The 7,589-nt window shown below is 35.7% G+C and overlaps 1 pseudogene; it reads right to left on the bottom strand.

The window, feature by feature from the left end:
- Positions 1–5,926: 5,926 nt before the first annotated feature.
- Positions 5,927–6,041, bottom strand: LOC115873897 (annotated as a pseudogene).
- Positions 6,042–7,589: the final 1,548 nt, after the last annotated feature.

Raw genomic sequence — 7,589 nt, 5'->3', positions numbered from 1 at the left:
TATATATATATATATATATATATCTGTCACCAATTTTGCTTCTCTAGAAAACTCATATTTATTTTGGCAGATTCATTCATTCTTCTGGTAGTCCATAATATATGGAATATGCTTAAATTCTCACAATGTTCTGCCGCTATTCTTAAAGCTTTCATGGCTAATTTTTTCATAAATCGTCTGCTTTTTATTCTTCCTTGTGCTTCTTAGTCTGAAAACTCCATTTTCACATGTCCATGTGTGTTATGCTGCTGGTAATTGAAATTTCACTAGCATCGCTTCTACCATCACACTAATATGCAAGTCATGACAGTGCAATAAACTGACAAATGTTTCTTTAGGAGGCCCCAAATCTTCTTCCTGAGCATGAACTTCAAATCTATTCTTGCTACATTTCTTGACTCGTTTCTCAAAGTTCTTAGATTGAGTTCCTACGCACCTTTATTCTTTATGCCATCTGTGCTCTCTGTTCTTGGGATATTGTGCATTCCTAAGCTTGCTACCAGTTCTACAGCCTAGAAATTTTAGAGGCTGTGTTAGTCTTGGCTGATTAAAGAAACAAGTCCAGAGACACTCATCATAAGACAGAGCTTTATATCAAGAAGCTTCATCAGGAGATTAGCCCAGCACAGTCCAACTCAAGTCCATAAGTCTGATATTAGTCTGTAAGTCCCTCTTCAGACTCACGCAGCCGCATACAGTGATGGAGAATTCAGAAAGGTCACAGGCCAGTTTGTACAAAGTCTCTGGACCCAATGGTGGTGACCACATCACAGGGCTTGCACAAGTCTCAGCATGGCTCGGTGACATGAATATGAAGCAGAGAGAGTGGGGAAGTTTCCCAGGACTCTCCTTATGAGAGGTCATGCCCACAGGAGGCATCATCAGGCTGCGACCTGATTGACAGACTAGAATCCATCCCTACACTTTTATATCTTCAAAATTATGTAGTTACCATAGAGACCTTTTATAAATTGAGCAATTACATTACATGTTGGAAATTTGAAGTGGTCCTTGCAAAGCACAACACCATTAAAAATGTTTAGACTTTCTATATATCTGTTCTTTTCAATAAAGGACACATCAATATTTCTTTTTTGACATGGGCCTGTCTTCCCTGAGCACTTCAGACTTCTGTAAGGCAATTCCATAAACATTATTAGTATCAATTTTATCTGTTCCAGTAACTCTTATCTGGGAATGATTTTGCCTGTGGATGATATTTAATATCTGGAGACACTTTTAGATGCCAATATGGCTGGTCTCACCCTTTAAAGTAACTCATGGTGCTACTCTTGCAATTGACCTCCTCTTGCATCAGACCATACAAAATGCCTGGTGTAATTTTCTGAATTGTGTGCCACCAAAATATGTGTGTACTTGGCTAGGGGATTATTCTCAGAGGTTTGAGATGGTGTGAGATGTAATGTAATAGCTATGTAATAATCCACCATGATGGAATCTGGTATGATAAAGCAATGAAGGGACTGAGTTTTGAGTTATGACATCTTTTTTCTAGTCACAACCATGACCATGAAAGAGGTGTTTGGCATGCAAATGGTTTATCTTAAAAGATAGAAAAGAGGAGAGAAGTAAGCAGAGATTTAGGTGATGAGATGGAGGATTATACTATAACCAATAAATGAGATCAAGCAGCAGAACATAATTTCTGGACATGATCCCAGCTATGTGAACCTCCTAGAACCAGAAGAAGATTAGTGTCAAGACAGATGGGAATCTCCAAAGAGTATATGGCACATCGATTCTAAATGTAGAAAGGGATTTTTTTTTTCTTTTCTAAACTGTGAACCAAAATAGAGAGAAAGCTTTCCTTCAGAGTTGGGATTTTTAATTCAGCTTTTTAGACTACTATATTGAAAGAGAAGGAACTTTTGTTCATCAATTTCATCCACTTGTGGTACATCTATTATAGCATACTATATAATTAATATTCTTACTACTGTTTATTCTCTATGTTAATCATAGAATTATATATGATAAAGTTGTACATCTCTTAGATGGAATATTTCTCAGATTATGTGAATGCTAATAACAAAATTGTTTTGCAAAATCTTTCTACATTAAATTAAAATCCTGTTAGTTACAATATTAGTAGCTGAGTGGAAATATTTTTTTATTTCCACCTTTTCTTTAACTACTACTTTTTCTAAAAAAAATTATTGATGTGGATTTACAGATATGAAGTACCTCAATAATGTAGTTAAAACCCTAGAAAATTGGACAAAAATAAGTGAATACAAAAACAGCAGTAACAACAAAAGCAATAGCATAAGCTTGTGTGGTGTGTGCAGACAAAACCCTAAGATTTAAAGTGTCATTGTATTTGGATAATAATTGCAACTCTATCAAAGCACATTAAAACATTCAAAATGTAATTCAGCATTGCTCTAGGCTTGTAAGTATATCGATATGTTTAAGCTGTAATGAAAAATGTTTCTGTTGTTATAACTAACTACAGGGATATTTTTATAAAAACAGTAAATGGCTGCTGAAACAGTGCTTTGCCAAATAATCTTTATTCTATAGTTGGTGAAAGGAAGATTTTAAAAACCTTCTTTGTTTATTGCACTGGATGCCAAAAGCAGGAACAAAGAATCAATTCCTTACTACTAATTTTATTCTTAATACATTAATTATTCTATAATTAATCAGGAAAAGTTAGGCTCAGTTCAAATAAGAAAGTTTGATTGGCTTGATTTGTTTCCTGGTATTTGTATTTTCAGTTAAATATAACTATCTAGAGTAACGAAAGTAATTATGATAAAAAATAACCAAATCACATCGCCCATCACACAAATATATTTAACATTACTCAAGGTTTTCTGGAGCTACTCAGTCAGGGAAATATTTAGGAACAAATATTGATCCAACCAGCATCTTGGATCAACGAAAGATAAACATAATCCCCGTCCCCTGCAGATTGCCTTATCAGGAACACATTAGCATCATAGCTTTGAGCCCCAAGACTAAGTGTAAGTAAAGCAATTCCCTACTTTTGCTTTACAACAGCCACTACCATGAGCAAACTGCTCATTTGAGCTCCCTATTTTGAAACTCTTACTTTTACAGCTTCATTACATTTAAAAGGACATAGCAATCAAAGTCATATATTGATGTTGTTTTTGCTAGGTGGCATCACGTCAGTTCTAACTCATAACAACTCTGTGTACAGCATGGAGACGGCCAGCTCCTGCGCCATCCTCACAGTTGTTCTCAAGTTTGAGCCCATTGCTGCAGCCGCTGTGTCAATAGTGGTTCTTATGTTTTTTTCTTAGTGAAGTTATTACCAAATTAAGAATTATGGACTTGAATCAAATTGGCATGAGAAAAATGGGAGATGTGGCTATGGTGAACCCTTACATGTGCTAAAGTCTATAATAATCACTTTAAGTCTAGATAAATGTTAAGAATTCTTTAATCTCTTTCCTTATAATTGAAATGAAACATGAATCCTCATATTCTTCAAAACACTATTAGTTTTCTGCATTTATTTGGATAGCTTTGTTATTTAGATTAAATGAAGTTTAAATTTATACCTAATTAGTTAAAATGTTAATTTTACCCAAAAAATGCTGTTAGATAAATTCTCAGTTAATAATCAAAGGACAAATGTTTCAAGTAATATATTTAAGTTCCAGATAATCCAACAGATAGGTACTAGGTGCATATATTTAAAGGAAACATTACAATAAAGTGAAATATGAAATGATACAAGTAAAATAATCATTTTCTAAACATATATTGACAATCCTGGGGTTTGATTGAATAAGGAGTGGTGCACAGTGATTAAGACTCTATGAGTTGGAATTAATTTAAGGTCACAAGAAAGCAACGGTGTTATTTGGGATGTCATTGTAGTAAATGCATCAATAAATACATAGTTTTATAATAAAAATCTACTGAATACTACTTAAACCAAATAAGTTAGGTGAAAATGTTTTAATGACGCACAGAACTCACAATATCTTGCTATTGCAAAACAAAGCTAACCATTCATGTGTCAATCTGATATCCAAACCATAAATGTTGTAAAGTGTAAAGATTAGTAAAATAATACCTACTACTATATTACATTCTCTAAGAGATGGGCATGATGCACATTTATGTCAATATAATATAAGTAATATGAGTTTATATATAATCATTTTATGTTACATTTTATGTTATAGTCTATCAAGCAATTATTGTCTATTAAAATTTCCCTTTATATTGCCTTCTATTCACATACATTTAATCTGATTCAGAGCCTCTCTGCAGTGGTTTGTACCTTTATTTGTTACTTATTTAGATGGCAATTTGTGAATATTTATTTGGCACAATGTAGTCATACCCTCCTCAACTGGCCTGAGGATTAGGTCTCCCTTTACTGAAAGTTCAACCTATTCTCACAAAACCGAACCTCCATTTATCAAAGAAACTCTGAGGATACAGTGGGTAAACACTAGGCTGCTAAACAAATTGTCGGCAGTCTGAACCCATCAGTGGCTCTGTGGGAGAAAGATAAGAGAGTTTTCTCCCATAAAGATTTGCAGTCTCTGAGAGAACAGGGAGTAAATGGACTCTCTCCTGCAGTGCCTCCCTGAGCCACAGGTGACTCGATGGCTGTGTGTGCATCAGCCACTGTTCACCTAGTGTACTGCTGGCACTCATTGCATAGTTATTGAGGTGAGAATGACAGATTTGCCCTACTCAACTATTGTTTACTGAAATAGGGTAAGCTATGACTAATATGTTGGAGGCATTTCTCCGTTCCTTATAGGAAATCTGGACAGTAGTCTCACATTCAATTTTAATATATATTATTACTTTTTAAATGATATATTTTCTTAATTCTTAAGGATCCACTGCATATTATTTATGAATCAGTACCAAAAATTATAAACATATTTGTAGAAAAACTATAAATAACTCAGAAGTATCCAATCATACATATGTTCATAAATATATTGCCAACTAATGTGTGTGTATGGGTATGGTTACTTGCATTTGTAACTTTCATGAAGCTTGCACAGAATTTATTCTTATTTACAACGTCCAGATAATTTTAGTGGCTGTGTTAGGCCTAAGTCACCCTGGTGGCATAGCGCTCACATGTTGGACTGTGATCCACATGGTCAGTGATTTGAAACCACCAGCCTGCCCCACAGGAGAAAGACAAAACCCTCTACTCCCACCAAGACGATCACCTTGGAAACTCACAGAGGCAGTCCTCACCTGTCCTCGAGGGTACACGTGATAGCAGTGAGTGTGTGTGTGTGTGTGTGTGTGTGTGTGTAATCAATTAACCTCTCATAGAGTTGCACACAGAGCTCCCTAACTTCCAGAACTCTTCGTCTAAAAAATCATACCACTCTGGAGCTGGTAGGATTTATATAATGAAGCAAACTTACTTTGATATTGCTCTTTTATCCATAGTCTTTGTAATAGCAATATGTGACTAAGTGGGATTGTAGAAATAACTCAAGGATTGGTCGATTTTACTATTCTGCTTAGTATAAGAACGAGCTATCACAGAAAGAGCAACATCGACCCATGTCATCAAGACAGAAGAGCCACCAGTGGAGCACATTCAAGATCCCTTTCTGAAGTGAGGGAAGCAGCAGAGGCTTCTAGACTCTGTAACACAAAGACCATGAGACAGAGCAGAGCCAAGGCCAAGAGACAGACCAGTGTGCTTCCAAGGTCAACAAGTAAGTGAAGCTAAGTGACTTTTGCCAGGAGGCTTGCCTCCTGAAAAAGATATCCTGTGGGTATTTATCAGTCCTTGAGAAACTTTGTGATACATCTGTGAGCAGAGCAAAGCAGCTTCATGCCTCAGAAGTTGAGGACCACAGAGAGCTATGCTTGCCAATATGGCTTAGAAGAGACTACAAACAAAAGGACTCCATCCTTAAAGTGTTTTTTTTTTCACTGTGCAACCTGCTTCACAGCCTGAAGCCCACGGGGTAAAGCCAGGCAATGGTTTGGGGTTACAGTTTGCTTTGGCATGGGACACTCTCATCTTTAAAGTTTTATAACCATGCCTGGCAGTTACTCACTAACTTTTATGACAAACCCTTATGATCATGTGCATTTTCTTTGAGTTTTCTGGGGCAATGAATAATCCATAACAGTGGATTATCAGACCCAACATAGAAATAGAAAAAGTTGGAAGATAGAGGTATATCTAACCACTGTCTCATAGGAATCATTGTAAGCAGATGCAAAGTTGGATTCTCATTCCCCTTTTGTGCCTGGAGGAGGTCATACATGGCCTTCGTATAATGTCCTTGCCTTATGAAAGTTAAATGATAAGGCAAGAATGAAATGTCACAAGTACTGAGTTACTTTAGGATAACCAATTATATGGAACAACAGACAAGCTGAAACTCTGGTAAAGTTTAAAAGACATTATTTTGGGGAACAGAAATGATTAATGAGAAGCGGATACTATTACTTTCTTCTAGGATTAGTGATAGAGGACAGAGAAGCTCAATATCTGCAGCTAAAACCAGGTTGGTACTGACTGTGGAACAATCAATTACTCATATGTAAGTTCAGATTAAAGCTGAACAAAATTAAAACAAGGTCGCAGGGGCCAAAATACCATGTTGACTATATCCCATACAATTTTGATAACATCTCAAAAAATGATTTGACGCATTAAACCCTAATGACAAAAGCCCTCATGCACTTTGGCATGATATCAAGAATATCACACTTAAAAAAAGAAAGGGCAGGAAAGGAAAGACAGTACAGAAAGAAAAGATCAAGGTGAATGTTAAAAGAAAATCTGAAATTTGCTCTTAACTGTATAGTAGCTAAGGCAAAGGGAAGAAATGATGAAATCATGAAACAGAACATTTCAAACATTAGTTCACTAAATGTGCAAGGACCTAGAGTTATAAAGCCAAAAAGGATGAATAAGCTTAACATATCTTAAACTGAAAACACTCAAGAAAAAAATCAAGTAAAATTAAAGTTTTGAATTGCAATACTGAAATTTTTATAGGAAAAATATTGAACAATATATGAAGCATCAAAATAAGATGGAAAGAATGCATTGGCACTGCATAAACAACAACAACAACAAAAACTAGTTGACATTCAACCATTTCAAGACAAAGCATGTGAGCATGAACCAATGACACTGAAATAAGAAGTTCAAGCTGTACTGAAATAATTAGCCAAAAACAAGGCTCCAGGGATTGATGGAAAGTCAAATAAGATGTTTCAACAAGCTGATAAGACGCTCGGAGCTCTCAACTGTCTATGTCAAGAAATTTGAAAAAAGGCTACTTGAACAATTGGCTGGGAGAGATTCGTATTTGTACAAATTTCAAATAAATGTGACCCAAAAGAATACTCAAGATACAGAACAACATCATTGATAGCACAGGCAAGTAGAATTTTGCTGAGAATCATTCAACAACAGTTGAAGCAGTACATTGACAGGGAGCTTCTAGAAGCGCTGGTCAGATTCAGAAGAGGATCTGGAACAAGAGATATCATTGCTGATGGCAGATGGATCTTGGCTAAAATTAGAAAATAGCAGAAGGATCTTTACTGGTGGCTCATTTTGCCAAGGCATT

The sequence above is a fragment of the Echinops telfairi genome, unplaced genomic scaffold (assembly GCF_000313985.2).
Source record: "Echinops telfairi isolate 266 unplaced genomic scaffold, ASM31398v2 ScPeMD7_7469;HRSCAF=8507_1, whole genome shotgun sequence".
NCBI classification, from domain to species: Eukaryota; Metazoa; Chordata; class Mammalia; order Afrosoricida; family Tenrecidae; genus Echinops; species Echinops telfairi.
The sequence above is the reverse complement of the archived record's forward strand: the minus strand, read 5'-3'. Positions and strand labels throughout refer to the sequence as shown.